This window comes from Monodon monoceros, unplaced genomic scaffold (genome assembly GCF_005190385.1).
Source record: "Monodon monoceros isolate NGI ecotype Baffin Bay Population unplaced genomic scaffold, NGI_Narwhal_1 Super_Scaffold_22, whole genome shotgun sequence".
NCBI lineage: Eukaryota > Metazoa > Chordata > Mammalia > Artiodactyla > Monodontidae > Monodon > Monodon monoceros.
In genome coordinates, this window is record NW_021703779.1 from 21,600,437 (window position 1) to 21,616,226 (window position 15,790).

The 15,790-nt window shown below is 42.8% G+C and overlaps 1 non-coding gene and 1 pseudogene across 1 annotated transcript; both read left to right on the plus strand.

The window, feature by feature from the left end:
* Window positions 1-905: 905 nt before the first annotated feature.
* LOC114905747 lies at window positions 906-1,991 on the plus strand (annotated as a pseudogene).
* A 9,570-nt stretch (window positions 1,992-11,561) lies between these two features.
* Window positions 11,562-11,709, plus strand: LOC114906662. The gene has a single exon (XR_003796479.1). It is a non-coding gene; the product is annotated as a small nucleolar RNA SNORA12 (small nucleolar RNA).
* Window positions 11,710-15,790: the final 4,081 nt, after the last annotated feature.

Sequence of the window (15,790 nt, forward strand, 5' to 3'; positions counted from 1 at the left end):
TCCTGTCCTACCCTGAAGTCAATTCTTGTAGAGCATATGTCCTCAAACTTTAATGTGCATAAGAATCACCTGGAGAACTTGTTAAACTAGTTTGCTGAGCCCCATTCCCAGAGACTCTAATTCAGTAGGCCTGGGTAGGGCGAGTCAATTTGATGTTGCATCAGCTCACAGGTATTGCCTGAGGCCCACATTTTAAGTAACACTGTTGTAGGGTCAAACTGTGAAGATAAAAATACACATGTGAGGGACTTTCCTGGTGGCACAGTGGTTAAGAATCCGCCTGCCAATACTAGGAGATACGGGTTCGAGCCCTGGTTCAGAAAGATCCCACATGCCGCGGAGCAACTAAGCCTGTGCGCCACAACTACTCAGCCTGTGCTCTAGAGCCCACAAGCCACAACTACTGAAGCCCACATGCCTAGAGCCCATGCTCCGAAACAAGATAAGCCAGCACAGTGAGAAGCCCGTGCACCACAATGAAGACACAATGCAGCCAAAAATAAGTTAATTTTCAAAAATCATTTAAAAAATACACATGTGAACATGTAAGTTCTATTATCCTTTTTTAAAAGGATAGAAATTATCGAAAAGACTCAGGAACCAACTTGGAGAGACTCCTGCCAACCAAAGATGAAAAGGGAAGCATCCAAAGGGTAAGAACTGCAATGGATTGAAATCCACCAAGTACGTTTAAATCCATGAGTTCCTAATACTACCAAAAAAAAAAAAGTCCCAAACAAACCCAAAACCTCAGTTGTCTGCATTGGAAAATTCAAGGGAACAAATGCATTATTTTGAAAACTGGGAACTGGAGGGAAAGAATTAAGCATGTATCTTACCTTTCCTCTACAAACTGTACCTCTGGGTGACCAAATAATAAGGAAGGAGAAGTGTATCATTGTAGAATGAGTAATGAAGAAGGTAATGAAAAAAGCAATGAATGAGACTAGCCATATATTATAATGCCAAGTGAATGACTGGATCTAGACATTGAGCATCAACAGCTGCTAACATGACAAAAACACAATCCCAAATGTTATATGCTCCTGATAGAGGTACATGCACCACCTATGAAGTAGTTTGCCAAGTAAATAGAACCTGGCTGTGACCACACCTCTTGATCCAAGACCAATTTACGGGAAATACAGAAGGGATAAAGGAGTATGCTAACGGCACAGGGATGCAATCAACAAAATCTAGATTGTGGGGCGCTCTATAGGACAAACCCAGTTTGTACAATCAAAAAATTGAAAGAGGCAGTGCGCTGGGCACTCCCGCGGCTCCGTCTCCTGCTACAGCAGTGTGTGGACAGAACAGACCCAGGGGCGCCCCTTGCTCCCACCTCCGACCACCTCCAACCTGTGTTCCACTCGCAACCTTTGGAACCAGCCGCTCAGCTGTCCTCAGCCACCGGGACCGCCAACACCATATTTTGAGCTTAACTCCGTATTACCGATCCACCACGAGCTCCCAGATTCGTCAGAATGATTCCACCGAGGTGGAGGCGGCCGTCAACCTACTGGTCAACATGCATCTGCCGGCCTCCCGCACCTACCTCTCTCTGGGCTCCTATTTCCACCACCACGACACGGCTCTGGAGGGCCTGGGCCACTTTTTCCGCGAAGTGTCCGAGGGGAAGCGTGAGGACGCCCAGCGCCTCTTGAAAATGCAAAAGCAGCGCGGCAGCCGCGCCCTCTTCCAGGACGTGCGGAAGCGTCTCAGGATGAGTGGGGTGAAACCCAGGACGCTGTGGAAGCCGTCGTGCTCGCGGAGAACCTGAACCAGGCCCTTATAGACCTGCACGCCCTGGGCTCTGCCCGCGCAGAACCCCGCCTCTGTGACTTCCCGGAGAGCCGCCTCCTAGATGAGCAGGTGAAACTCATCCAGAAGGTGGGAACTCATCCCACCTGACCAACCTCCGCAGGCCGGCTGGTCCCCAGGGGGGGCTGGGCGAGGCCCTCGTCGAAAGGCTCGCCCTCCAGCGCGAGTAGGAGCGTCCGGAGCCCAGTGGCCTTTGAGGAGCCCCTCTGGCGTCAGGGCTTCTGCTTGAAGCCCCGATCTGCAGCCACTAGGCAGCTTTTTAACCACCCTGGAGCTCTCTCCCAAGCCTTGGACCAAATGGAAACAATAAAGCTTTTTGCAGAAAAAAAAAAAAAAATTGAAAGAAACCATATCTAGAAGACATAGAAATCAATTGAAATATAGACTATATTATTAGGATCCTAATTCAAAACACTGTAAAAAAAATTACAAGGTTTATGAAACAACTAGAAATCTGAACAGTTTCTGGATGCTATAAAAGAATCATTATAAATTTGTTTAGGTATGAAAATGATATTGTGTTCATGTTTTAAAAAGCTTTATTTTAGAAATATACACTAAAGTATTTGCAGATGAAATATATCATGTGGGTGTGAGGAGTGGATAGGACTCTAGATGAGTAGTTCTCAACTGGGTGCAATTTTGCCCCCCAAGGTACATTTAGGATGTCTGGAGACATTTTTGGTTGTCGCATCGCGCGGGGTGGTGCTCCAGGCATGTAGTGGGTGGAGGCCATGGATGCTGCTAAACATCCTACAATGCACAGGAACAGCCCTCCACTGTGGGCGAATAGCTCTGCCCTGGCACCCTGATGACCTTGAACCTCTCCATGTAGTTCACACCGGTAAAGACTTGAACTGCAGCTCATCTGAGTGTTGGCAGAATGCCCTGTGATCTTCCTGGAACATGAGAGATGGGAGGCCTGTTAGGAGCCGCTCTGAGCCCATCTCCCACTCCCTCCCTACGTCCTCTGAGAGGCTGTCATGAGAGTTTCTAATGCCTTCTCGGTTCTATTGACTATGGGGCTTCCTGCCCTGCCCTCCTCACTGTAGAGCTGAAGAGTAGAAAACCAGTTAGTTGCCATTTACAATGGGCTCCTCATCAATGGGAGTTGAGGTCATCTGGCCTCTTTTGTTTCCATGTTGTCCTTTTCGATATGTGCGACAAGGACTACAGGAAGCTGGCTACATTTCTTTCACGTCTACGCAAGTAATAAACTGGGGGCTTCCCTGGTGGCGCAGTGGTTAAGAATCCGCCTGCTAATGCAGGAGACATGGGTTCGAACCCTGGCCCAGGAAGATCTCACATGCCGCGGAGCAACTAAGTCTGTGCACCACAACTACTGAGCCTGCGCTCTAGAGCTCTTGTGCCACAACTACTGAGCCCACGTGCTACAACTACTGAAGCCCACGTGCCTAGAGCCCATGCTCCTCAACAAGAGAAGCCACTGCAATGAGAAGCCCACGCACCGCAACCAGGCAAAGCCCGCGAGCAGCAATAAACCCAACGCAGCCAAAAATTTAAAAAAAAAAAAACTGTCTGAAACCAAAAGCAACTCAATGTACTTTTACCAGTCAAATCAGTCAGACCTTGGCTAGGGTCTTGCTTTGTCTTGTGTGTGGACTGGACACATGTAACAAATAATTATCCAGCCCAAAATGTCCATAATGGCAATGTTGAAAAGCTCTAGATGAAACAATATTATTGGTCATGAGTTGATCATTGTTGACGCTAGGTGATGCGTACATGAACAGCACAAATGGGAAGGAACTGTTTTGTCTAATTTTGCATGTGTTTGAATCTCTCCATAATAAAAGTATTTTTTGAAAAGATAAAAATTGGTCACTGCTTTCTTAGCTGTCTAGCACTTTAAATGCCTATACTGAGGCAATGTGTATAAATGCACAAAGTTTGCCGTCAGACTTCTGGCTCCACTGCTAAATTACAAACTGTGTGTTCTTCAGCAAATTACTCGGCATCTTTCAGCCTCAGTTTCCTCACCAATAAAATAAGGCTAATGATGTCCCTGAGGATTTTGTATGGAATAAATATGTGTTTAGCTGAGTGCCTTAAATAAATACCTTTATTAGACTTTCTTCCTTTGTTCTTTTTGTCTGCTACTTTTCAATACAGAAACACAAGGAGCCCTTCTTGTCATCTGGACAAGAAATTTTGACCCAGTCAACTTCTTTTCATATTACTCCCTGGAAAATGTAGATGGCCTGGTACGTTTGGTTCCAAGGGTTTAAAACAGCAAACCCTGGAGGGATCCAGGGAATGAGGGGTGAGAAGAAACGTGTGTAGTTAACTCAGTAGTTTTCAATCCAGGGTGATTTAGCCCCACAGGGGATATTTAACAATGTCTAGAGACATTTTTGGTTGTCACAACCTGGGTAGAGGGGTGCTACTGGCATCTACTGGTTAGAGACCAGGGATGCTGCTAAATATCCTACTACAGGCGCAGGATTGCTCCCCGCAATAAAGAATTATCTGGCCCCAAATACCAGTAGTACCAAGGCTGAGAAACCCTGGGCTAATGTGACTAAAACTCCTAGATGAAGCTTTTCCTAGATAATTAACTTTGCCTTTCTTTGTTCTTCTTACCCGATGCATACAGGTTATTAAAGGCATGCTCAGGAGAAATCATTCAAAATGTGATTACTCTATCTCTGTGGCCCTAATTTGTTATTCATTTCTTTATGAGAAAAAAATCTGAGTAGTGTTCTGATTTTTTTGCTGTTGAGTTTCAAACAGCAAACTTGAAGCATGCACTGATTACCTTTTTAATTAATACACTGTGAAGGCAGAGCATCACTTCGTTAACTACTGGGAAGGATGTACCATCTCCCAACAGCTTGGTAGTCTTTTTTCCCAACTGTTATGCCAATGGGGGAGGATTGGGATGAAGAGGTTTCAGACACTGCTCCCCAAACAGATATATTTCTCTTGTTAAAATTGCCCAGCTGGGCTTACCTGGTGGCGCAGTGGTTGAGAGTCCGCCTGCCGATGCAGGGGACACGGGTTCGTGCTCCAGTCCGGGAAGATCCCACATGCCGCGGAGCGGCTGGACCCGTGAGCCATGGCCGCTGAGCCTGCGTGTCCAGTGCCTGTGCTCCGCAACGGGAGAGGCCACAACAGTGAGAGGCCCACGTACCACACACACACAAAAAATTGCCCAGCTAAGGGGGCTTCCCTGGTGGCGCAGTGGTTAAGAATCGCCTGCCAATGCAGGGGACACAGGTTCGATCCCTGGCCTGGGAAGATCCCACATGCCGTGGAGCAACTAAGCCCGTGTGCCACAACTACTGAGCCTGCGCTCTAGAGCCCGCGAGCCGCAACTACTGAGCCCACGTGCCACAACTACTGAAGCCCGTGAACCTAGAGCCTGTGCTCCGCAACAAGAGAAGCCACCACAATGAGAAGCCCGTGCACCGCAACGAAGAGTAGCCCCCGCTCGCCGCAACCAGAGAAAAGCCCACGCGCAGCAACGAAGACCCAATGCAGCCAAAAATAAAATAAATTTTAAAAAATAAATTAATTAAAAAAATATTGCCCAGCTAGGTTTAGATGACACGTGCCTAGCATGTCATTATTAAATAGAAAACATGATGGGTAATTCCTCTCTCCCCTCCATCCCTTCTAAAGTCAGGATACTTGAGGTCAAGACCATAGTACCACAGGCACTGAAGGAAAGAGTCAGGTAAATGGTGGTAACTGTGTATTCAACTGGCAAACAATGGTAAGGCTGCTTCTGTGAGATGTGTTGTGTGTTGGGGTGTGGGGAGCGAAGAGTGGAATAAAAATGGTTAAGGTAAAAAGTGGGGGAAAATCTGTACACGTGGTGGAATGGCTTAAGCATCTATGATGTGGTTCCTATTTCTTGATTTCCCCCTCACCCCACCCCATGTGTTCTATGAAAACTGCCCCACTCCACAGCCCAGGGAACTGGGTTAGGACACCCAATTAAGAGAGCCAAGCCATGGCCTACTCAGTGGTTTCCGAGATCCTCAGATTCCCTCTTTCAGGAATTAGAACTAAGAGGTGGAGATTGGGGACTTCCCCGGTGGTCCAGTGGTTAAGACTCTGCACTTCCACTGCAGGGGGCTCAGGTTCAATCCCTGGTCTAAGATCCCGCATGCCACACTGAGCAGCCAAAAAAAAAAAGGTGGACACTAAGTGGGTCAGGAGCTGAGCTGTGGGCAGAGCAGCAGAGTAAATATGTCCACAGACGACCCCTCCTGAGAGCTTCTCAAGCTGCCCTAGTTCCTGTCCTTGCTAAGGCCTGCTTTTCAGCTTTCTGTGGCTTCTATTAAACAGCCCTTTGCATTCCTCCCTACTGAAAAAGCTAGCTTAGTGGGTAATGTTCCTTACAATCCAACCATCTATGTCTGAGACAGATGTGTCCACATCACCACCAAGAGATGAGACTAACATGAGAAATGAAGCTGACAGCTGTTTAACACTGAAAGGCCACTTAACAGTCATTTGAGCTTCATGCCTAGGAGGGTCAAGGGACGACACTCGGCCCCAGAGACCAGCTCCCAGTAAATTCCCTGTCTCAGAAATCCTATAAGCAGTTCTAGATATACCACATTTTTGATACTTTCATATACAGTCTTATAACTCATTTTGTGTTATTATATTGAATTATTATTGATCTCATCATGTGACCTAATCCTCATCTGTAACCTTGATACCTATGTCTCATTTTGTCAATTAATTCACCAACCAGACTTGGGAAGATCAGTTCATATCCCAAGGGTCTGTCCACTTTCTCACAGCATCCTCAACTCACTCAGACTGACTTCTGCCTCCACCACTCCACTAAAACTGAGTTATGTTTCCATGTGTTTCTTAGATGCACAGAAGGATCCTTTACAGTAGTGGTTCTTGCTTAGGAGAGATTTTGTGCCCCCCCACCCCAAGGTGATTTTTCAGTGTCTGTTTTGATTGTCACACGTTGGAGGGTGCTACTGGCATCTGGTGGGTAGAGACCAGGGATGGTGCTATACATCCTAAAATGCACAGGAAAACCACACACAACAAAGAATTATCCATCCCCAAACGTCAAAAATGCCAAAGTTGAGAGACCTTGTTTTAGGGCAAAGATGGGTCTTTGAGAGGTATAGTACAATTCAAAATGGGCAAAGACTTTGAGTAGACATTTCTCCAAAGAAGATATACAAATGGCTAATGAGCACATTAAAAAATGCTCAACATCATTAGCCAATAGGGAAATGCAAATCAAAACCACAGTGAGATACCACTTCACACCCACTATAATGGCTATAATTTTCTTAACGGAAAATAACAAGTATTGGTGAGTATATGGAGAAATTGGAACCCTCACACATTGCTGGTGGGAATGTAAAATGGTGCAGCCTCTTTGGAAAACAGATTGAAAGTTCCTCAAAAAGTTAAAAGTAGAGTTACCATTTGAGCTAGCAATTCCACTCCTAGGTATATACCCAAGAGAATTGAAAACATGTCCACAAAAAAACTTGTACTCGAATGTCATAGCAGCATTATTCACAATAACCAAGAAGTGAAAACAACCCAAATGTCCATTGACTGATGAATAGAGAAACAAATGGTTGTATATCCATACAGTGGAATATTATTTGGCCACAAAAACAGAATGGAGTACCGATACATGCTACAACATGACTGAACCTTGAAAACAGTTGCTAATGGGACTTCCCTGGTGGTGCAGTGGTTAAGAATCCACCTGCCAATGCAGGGGACACGGGGTCGATCCCTAGTCTGGGAAGATCCCACATGCTGCGGAGCAGCTAAGCCCAGGCACCACAACAACAGAGCCTGCCCTCTAGACCCCGTGAGCCACAACTACTAAGCCCATGCGCCACAATTACTGAAGCCCACCTGCCTAGAGCCCATGCTCTGCAACAAGAGAAGCCACCACAATGAGAAGCTGCGCAACGCAGCAAAGAATAGCCCCTGCTCGCCGCACATAGAGAAAGCCCGCGTGCAGCAACAAAGACCCAATGCAGCGAAAAATAAAATATAATAAAATAAATTTAAAAAAAGAAAACATATGCTAAGTGAAAGAAGTCAGACACACACAAAAAACCACATATTGTATGATTTCATTTATATGAAATTTCCAGAATAGGTAAATCCATAGGACAGAAAGTAGATGAATGGCTGCCTTGTGCTGGGGATATTAGGAGGGAACAGAAAGTGACTGCTAATGAGTATGGAATTTCTTTTGGGGGATGATGAAAGTGTTCTAAAATTAAATTGTGTTGATGCTTACATAACCCTGTGAATATACTAAAAAAATTGACATATATACTTTATTTTTTAAAATTTTATTGGAGTACAGTAGATTTACAATGTTGTGTTAGTTTCAGGTGTACAGCTTGACATATACTTTATTTTTTATTTATTTATTTATTTTATTTTTGGCTGCGTTGGCTCTTTGTTGCTGCGCGCGGGCTTTCTCTAGTTGTGGTGAGCAGGGTCTACTCTTTGTTGTGGTGCACGGGCTTCTCATTGTGGTGGCTTCTCTTGTTGTGGAGCATGGGCTCTAGGCACGTGGGCTTCAGTAGTTGTGGCTCGCGGGCTCTAGAGTGTAGGCTCAGTAATTGTGGCTCACGGGCTTAGCTGCTCCGCGGCATGTGGAATCTTCCCAGACCAGGGATCGACCCTGTGTCCCCTGCATTGGCAGGGGTATTCTTAACCACTGCACCAACAGGGAAGCCCGACTTACATACTTTAAAATGTGAATTATATCTGTAAAAGAATGTCTTTCAATCTGCTGAGTGCCTACTCCACAGTAGGTGCTCATTAAATAAGGCAGTACACCTGAGGCATGGAAGACAAAACGATTTCTTTCCTGCTCTGATTACTAATATATTAACATTTTATGCCCAAAAAGTAACGGTAGCTATTCTCTTAAATAACCTCAAAGTTAAGCAACCTGCAGAATTAGTCAATGCTCTCCGTTTCCCCTAAGAGTCCTAAGAGCACTCTGAATGCTTCAGAGTAAGTAGGTAAGCTACTCTTGGGAATGCCTGGATACTTTTGCTCCCACCAGTTGAGTCATAAGTTTTCCAAGAGTTAACTGAACTTTTCCCCAAATCTGTTTATGCCCATTTTACTTGTGATTGTAACGATATAATTTAATTAACTGTTATGTAAATTGATAAAATTATGGGAAACAAGTTTTTTTAAAAGAAACTAAATTGTTTTAGAAAGAAAAGATACAGTCATGTGACTTTTTAAAATTGCTGTTGAATTAGGTGCAAACAAGACTATAAAAGATAGGGGACAAAACACCCCCAAATCTAGGATTCTATACTCAGAGTATTTTGAAACTATCTTGAGTTTTCACTTCATTTAGAATTAATAAAATTTGGAAATCAGAGACATTGCATATATGTATGCCTAATGAAAAAGAAAACACAGAACTCTAATCAGTGGACCAATTAAAGGATTGACAAATTATAATATTTATTTTAAATTTAAATATAATGTTTAATGTATGTAGTTATCATTTTTTTAAAACATGTTTCCCTTATAACCATTTTATTTTTCAATGAATTGACCTACTGGTCTGCATTGTATAGGATAAGAAGAATTCTATACTCCCTGGTGATTATAACTCTCCGCTACCTTGTATAATGGAGAAAGCCCTACAAAACTCTTATTATTTTTTTTCAAAACTCTTATTAGACTTCCCTGGTGGCGCAGTGGTTAAGAATCCGCCTGCCAATGCAGGGGACACGGGGTCCTGGTCCGGGAAGGTCCTACATGCCGCGGAGCAACTAAGCCCGTGCTCCACAACTACTGAGCCCATGCGCCACAACTACTGAAGCCCGAGCGCCTAGACCCCGTGCTCCGCAGCAAGAGAAGCCACTGCAATGAGAAGCCTCCCTGGTGGTTCAGTGGTTAAGACTCCGGGCTTCCACTGCAGGGGGCATGGATTCGATCTCTGGTCGGGGAACTAAGATTCCGCATGCCGCACGCAGCCGAAAAAACAAAAAAGAAAAAGAGTGGTAGTCACATGGAAAAGAATTTATGGGACAGATTTGTGTTCAAGTCTTACCCATCTCTCTTGGAGGCTGATCCAGCTCTGCCCATCTCTGGGGAAGCTGAGGAAGAGTTGTAGAGGGTGAGTCTGCCATCTCTCTAAGCAGGTCCCACCTGGCCTTCAGATATCACAAACCTGTAGCAACCCTAGGAGTCTGGCAGGATTTGAGGTGGAGAGCCTTGTAAACAGTGATCACATCTTTGTTGCTGGTGTTAATGATAATATGAATTCAGAGGCTGGAGTCAAAAATTTTTTAACATCTTTATTGGAGTATAATTACTTTACAATGGTGTGTTAGTTTCTGCTTTTGGAATCAAATTGAAGTTGGTTCACCCAACACTGATCTGTGTCTCAAAGGCTGGGATGAAACTCATTCGCTCTCCTAGATGACCTTAGAGATGACCTTAGATGGATAAACTCAGGACTCTTCCTGGGCAAAGAGGATATAGAATAAACAGCGATTTAAACTCCTTTCACTCATTCAACAAACATTTACTAAGCATCTACAGTATGTCAGGAGCCAAGTATCTAAGGTGAATGTGATAGTCTTCACTCTCAAAGAATATATAGAGTAAAAAATATATATGTAGGGCAAACTCTTAAAGATTAATTTTTTGTAAATATGATGGTACTGTTAAAAATTCTAATCATACTGGTCTTTGCTTTCAAAAGAGTTATAATTTACATGCTTCTGTACTTTTTATTTCTGTCTTAAGGAATGAGGAAAACAGATTTGAAACAGGTATTTTTCCTTTTTGTCCTGGGCCATACTTTCCAATACTTTCCAATTTTTGAAATTCCTTTTCTCCTTCTGCGTGTGTGTGTGTGTGTGTGTGTGTGTGTGTGTGTGTGAGAGAGAGAGAGAGAGAGAGAGAGAGGAAGAAAGAGAGGGAGAGAGAGAGGATTTGTAGTTCATGGAAAGACAAAGAGAACTTTTCAAATGTCCTAATACCTGGGGTGAGATTGAAATAAAGAGTATGTTTTCACATAATGAGGGCTCATTGTGAGAATGGGGCAAGATTAATTTTATGCCAGTTCTTGTATACTCTTTACTTCATGGTATTTGAGAGTTGGCTCCAAGTCCCTTAGAATAAAGGACAAAAATAAGAGAAACCAGTAAGATGCCTTTTCTCCCCATAGTTCCCAGCACTGGAAAGACCAAGGGAACCCCAGGTTTCACACAGTCCCAAGTCCAGCCTCTTATTCCCATCTTTTTGCATGCTAATTGAGCCATTTTTGTGAACCTGTGAGAGTTCTCAGATGCTTGATGGTCAAGGCTTGCTTTAGAGGACCACAGTGGGTGAGGCTCTACAGTTTAGGCAGAGACATTAGTGTCTTCTAGAGGCTTGGATTCAGTTGTATCGGGAATGGAGCATGTGCTCCACCTGTCAATTTTCAGACTAAGAACCATCAGCTGAGCAGCCTATGGTAGTGATGACACACCTGCTAATTGGTTTCAGAGGACATGTGACCTTGGATCAATCTCCCATACAGTTTCCAAAGGAGACAAAGACTGTTGAGTTAGCTGAAGGCTGTGCAAATAAATGCCTGTTCCTGTAATATTAGGATTCATGTGCAGGAATTACAGAGGAATGAGAAGAAAAAGGCCTAATTGCTTTTTGGAACAAAAAGTAAAAATGTAATATCTACTTTCCCTTTAAGTGGCTTTAAAAAATGCTCAGATAGTTGTGGTGGTTTTCTTTTTGGCACATTTATTAAGTTTTTAAATGGTCCTGACTCTGCCACAGATATTATACAGGAGCTGGCAATGACTTCATGACAAAGAGATCTCTTTCTAGCCTTTCCTGAACCAGAGATTGGCTCCCACAAGTGGCAGGGGAAAAAATGCTCAGATATCTAAACTTCAGAAATTTGGAGGGTTCTAATTGTTTAATTTCCTCCAAATAAAGACTAAATAGTCAACATACACTTATATTGTTTCTGTTAATTTTTCTTTCTTCTCTTATGGCCTATGCACTATAAATTTCCTTTAGAGAACATAAGGAATTGACAAGTCATATTCTTTGAAACTTACTGCTAAATTGAGGAATTGAGTTTTATTTTTGCTAAAAAAGGCATTGAAGTTTGGTATGATCAAACAAAGCAAGTTATAAGAAACCACCTTAGCTAAAGATTTAGGAATGCAAGTGCCATTCTTCTCTAAAGAAATCGAAATTCTCTTCTCTCTCCTGTTACCTAGAACCTGTACCTGGCAAATGTGCTCAACATAATATTTAGGGACTGATGGACCCAACCCATGACTGGTGCTGTGGGAAGGCAGCTGTCCCTTCTGAAGAAGCTGGCAGATTTCATTCCCAAGTCCTCAGGCTGGATAGCACTCCCCACCCCCACCCCTTATTTGGACACTGCAGATACAGAATATTCCATCATTGCAGAAAGTTCTATTGGATAACGCTGCTTTAAGCCATAATGTCTCTTTAATTTATTTTATTTTATTTAATTTATTTATTTGGTTGCACCGGGTCTTAGTTGCAGCACATGGGATCTTCGTTGCCACGTGCAGGATCTTTAGTTGTGGCATGCAAACTCTTAGTTGCAACATGTGGGATCTAGTTCCCTGACCAAGGATTAAACCCAGATTCCCTGCATTGGGAGCACGGAGTCTTAGCCACTGGACCACCAGGGAAATTTCCATAATATCTCTTTTAGATACATCTCTTTCAGCACTCCCCACTCCCACCCGAGTGCCCAGAAAACATCTTCCTCACAAACAGGAAGCCCTTATCTCATCATGAAGGCTTTGCAGCAAAGACTGGTAAAGGAAAAAGAAGAAAGGAGAGCGTTTTCTTTTTGATCCATGAATTCTTTGTAGAAAATCAGAGTCTACTCCAATGGGTGGCATCCTGAAAGAACTGTCTTTGTCTACCAATCAACAGATTTTCATGGAACCCCTACTATGTGCCAACCTCTGTGAGGGGCCCACAGGAGCACTCCCGCCAGGAAGACCTGGGATATAGTGGAAGAAGCAAGGGCTTTGGAACTAGATCTTGAGCTAGTAAAAATTTCAGCATGAGGGACTTCCCTGGTGGACCAGTGGTTAAGAATCTGCCTTCCAATGCAGGATACGTGGGTTCGATCCCTGGTCAGGGAACTAAGATCCCACATGCCATGGAGCAACTAAGCGTGCAAGCCGCAACTACCGAGCCTGCGTGCTCTAGAGCCTGTGCGTCACAACTAGAGAGAAGCCTGCGAGCTGCAACGAAGAGCCTGCGTGCAGCAACAAAAGATCCCGCATGCTGCAACAAAGATCCCATGTGCCTCAACTAAGACCTGACGCAGACAAATAAATAAATAAATAAATAAATATTAATTTAAAAAATCATAGTATAATTTTAAAAGAACTTTTCAGCGTGAAAGTATTTTATGCTACTGACTTACCAAAGGAAGAGAGGAAGGTAAATCAGTAGTATAAAATGATTTTACATAGAATTTAGGAATAGCAGAAGCGCTGCCAGAAAGAACTAGGCTAACCACATTATTTCCTACCAGGGCAATTTAGGGGATCCCGGTTTTAATGAATAAATAAAAATGATGTGTAATTATCATATCAATTGCTTACATCTAAATGAGTGCTTCTGGAGTTATCTGATGGTGCTTAAAAACTTTGGTCTCTGAAGTGTGTTTAATGCCTCCTTGACTCTTATCTATATTATTAATTTGCAGATCAAAGTTAACTTGGTGCTATGCAAATGAAGAAACTTCACATGAATGAGATTTCACAGGAAAATTTTAAATCCTTATAACTTGTGACAGAACCGCAATATATTCTGAGGAAATGTGTCAACATATCTAAAAGAGACATTATGGCTTAAAGCAGCAATTATCCAATAGAACTTTCTGCAATGATGGAATATTCTGTATCTGCAGTGTCCAAATAAGGTAGCCACTAGCCACCTGTGACTACTGAGCGCTTGAAATGTGGCTAGTGCAAGTGAGGATCTAAACTTTACATTTTATTTAGTTTTAATTAATTAAAATTAAATTTAAACAGTCATATGTGGTTAGTGGCTACCTTATTTGATGGTGTAGGTTGAAAGAAAAAGTGAAACTGGATTCCAAGAATCTGAATTTCAGCCCTCTGCTTAACTACATTGGACAATTTACTTAACCTCTTTGAGCCTCAATTTTCACTTGAAAATGAGAATATAAATAATACCTACCTCATAGCATTTGGAGTAAGAGGAATTGAGATAATGTTCAGGCATTCTCCTATTATCAAAATAAGTGCCAATCAAGTACTAAAGTTAAATACATGGAAAGTGAATAACCAACTCTTTCAAATAAAGGGAGTTTCCACTCTTGGAGAGATTAAAAATACACTTGACCCTTGAACAACGGGTTTGAACTGTGCGGGTCCACTTACTATTTTCAACAGTAAATACTATAGTACTACACCATCCGTGGCTGGTTGCATCCTTGGATACGGAGGGCAGACTAAGTTATACTCAGATTTTCAACTGCACAGAGGGTCGGCCCCCTAACCCTTGCACTGTTCAAGGGTCAACTGTATTATTAAATTCAAAACCTCACTGTTCAGATACAATATTTAATGACAATGTTTATAACTATTAGCTGGTAAGCAGCACCATTAGCAATAGCCTTAAATGGTCATGCGTCAGCTTGAGGGTATCAATGTATGGTGCCCAAAAGGGCTGGCAGTCAGAAAATTAAATTTACAGAAATTGAGGTCAGTTTCTGTATGAAAAGTACATTGAGAACTGAAAAGCATGATTAAAATGTTAATGCAATCATCTCTTTATTATTGTTACAATTAATAATAGAATTCGTCTTGCTTGCCCAAGGAGGTTAAATAAACCCATTCCATTTAACTGGGAGAAACTGAGGCTCAAATTAGCGGAATAGGCTAGTGGTTAGGAGTTTGAACACTTTCGTTGGCTATAATCACATGAAATAAGGCATGTAAAGTACTTGGACAGGGTATGCCACCTACTAAGAACTAAAAATGTCAGCTATTATTAGGATAATAAGTGACGCTATTAGGAGATCCATGAGATTAGAAGCCTTTGGCTTTTTTTCGATTCACAAAAGGTATAGGAGTACAGAGTGATATTTGCAGATTGAATTCTACATAACTCTACGTAGAAAGATTAAATCAATTTTCCATATTTGGACCAGTCAAGAACTGAATCTAATTGTTTTGATACCACTTCAGATCTATTTTTGGAATGAGGCATGAATGAGTGAGTAAATGAATGAATGACTAAAATGCCTCCTGAGTCCCCCATTAACTCAATAAAATGAGTTGGTAAAACTCATGAGTCTTCAACATACAAATTTCTCCAAATCTGAGATAATATGGAGGCATACAGGGAAGGGACCGATTGGGGGAAATGGTCTACCAGTCATGTAGCTCAAGTGCCTGGTGGATATGGACCCAGATACCTTTCTGAGCCATCCGACACTTTAACCAGCCATCCCCAGCCACTCCCATGGGCATGGGAAAGTTTTGAAGGAGTGCTGGGATGGGAAGGAGCAGGGCCAAGTGTCTTAAGGCCTGAGAAACAAGTCTCCGGGGAGTGCTGTGAAACCAGCTTTTCTATGAAGCAGAGAGATGACATCAATCTCTTCTTCATATCATCTGGAATCCTTCTTACTATTTTGTCTCACCACCTAAACTTTTTCTGTCTAGAACTCTTTGGTTTAACAAGGCTCCACTAAAGTGCACATTTCTCTAGGCACCCCTCCCCCAAATAAAAGACCATAGAAGGTAGTATCACTTATATGATAGTTGCACTGCAAGGAATTCAGAAATGCATGTTCTAATCAGGATTTTGTGACTTTTCTACTAGGAAAGTTTCTAGTTCTACAGGATAATGAACATTTTGTTAAAATATTTCTCCAGCACCCTCAGGCTCCTACAGCATCATTCTT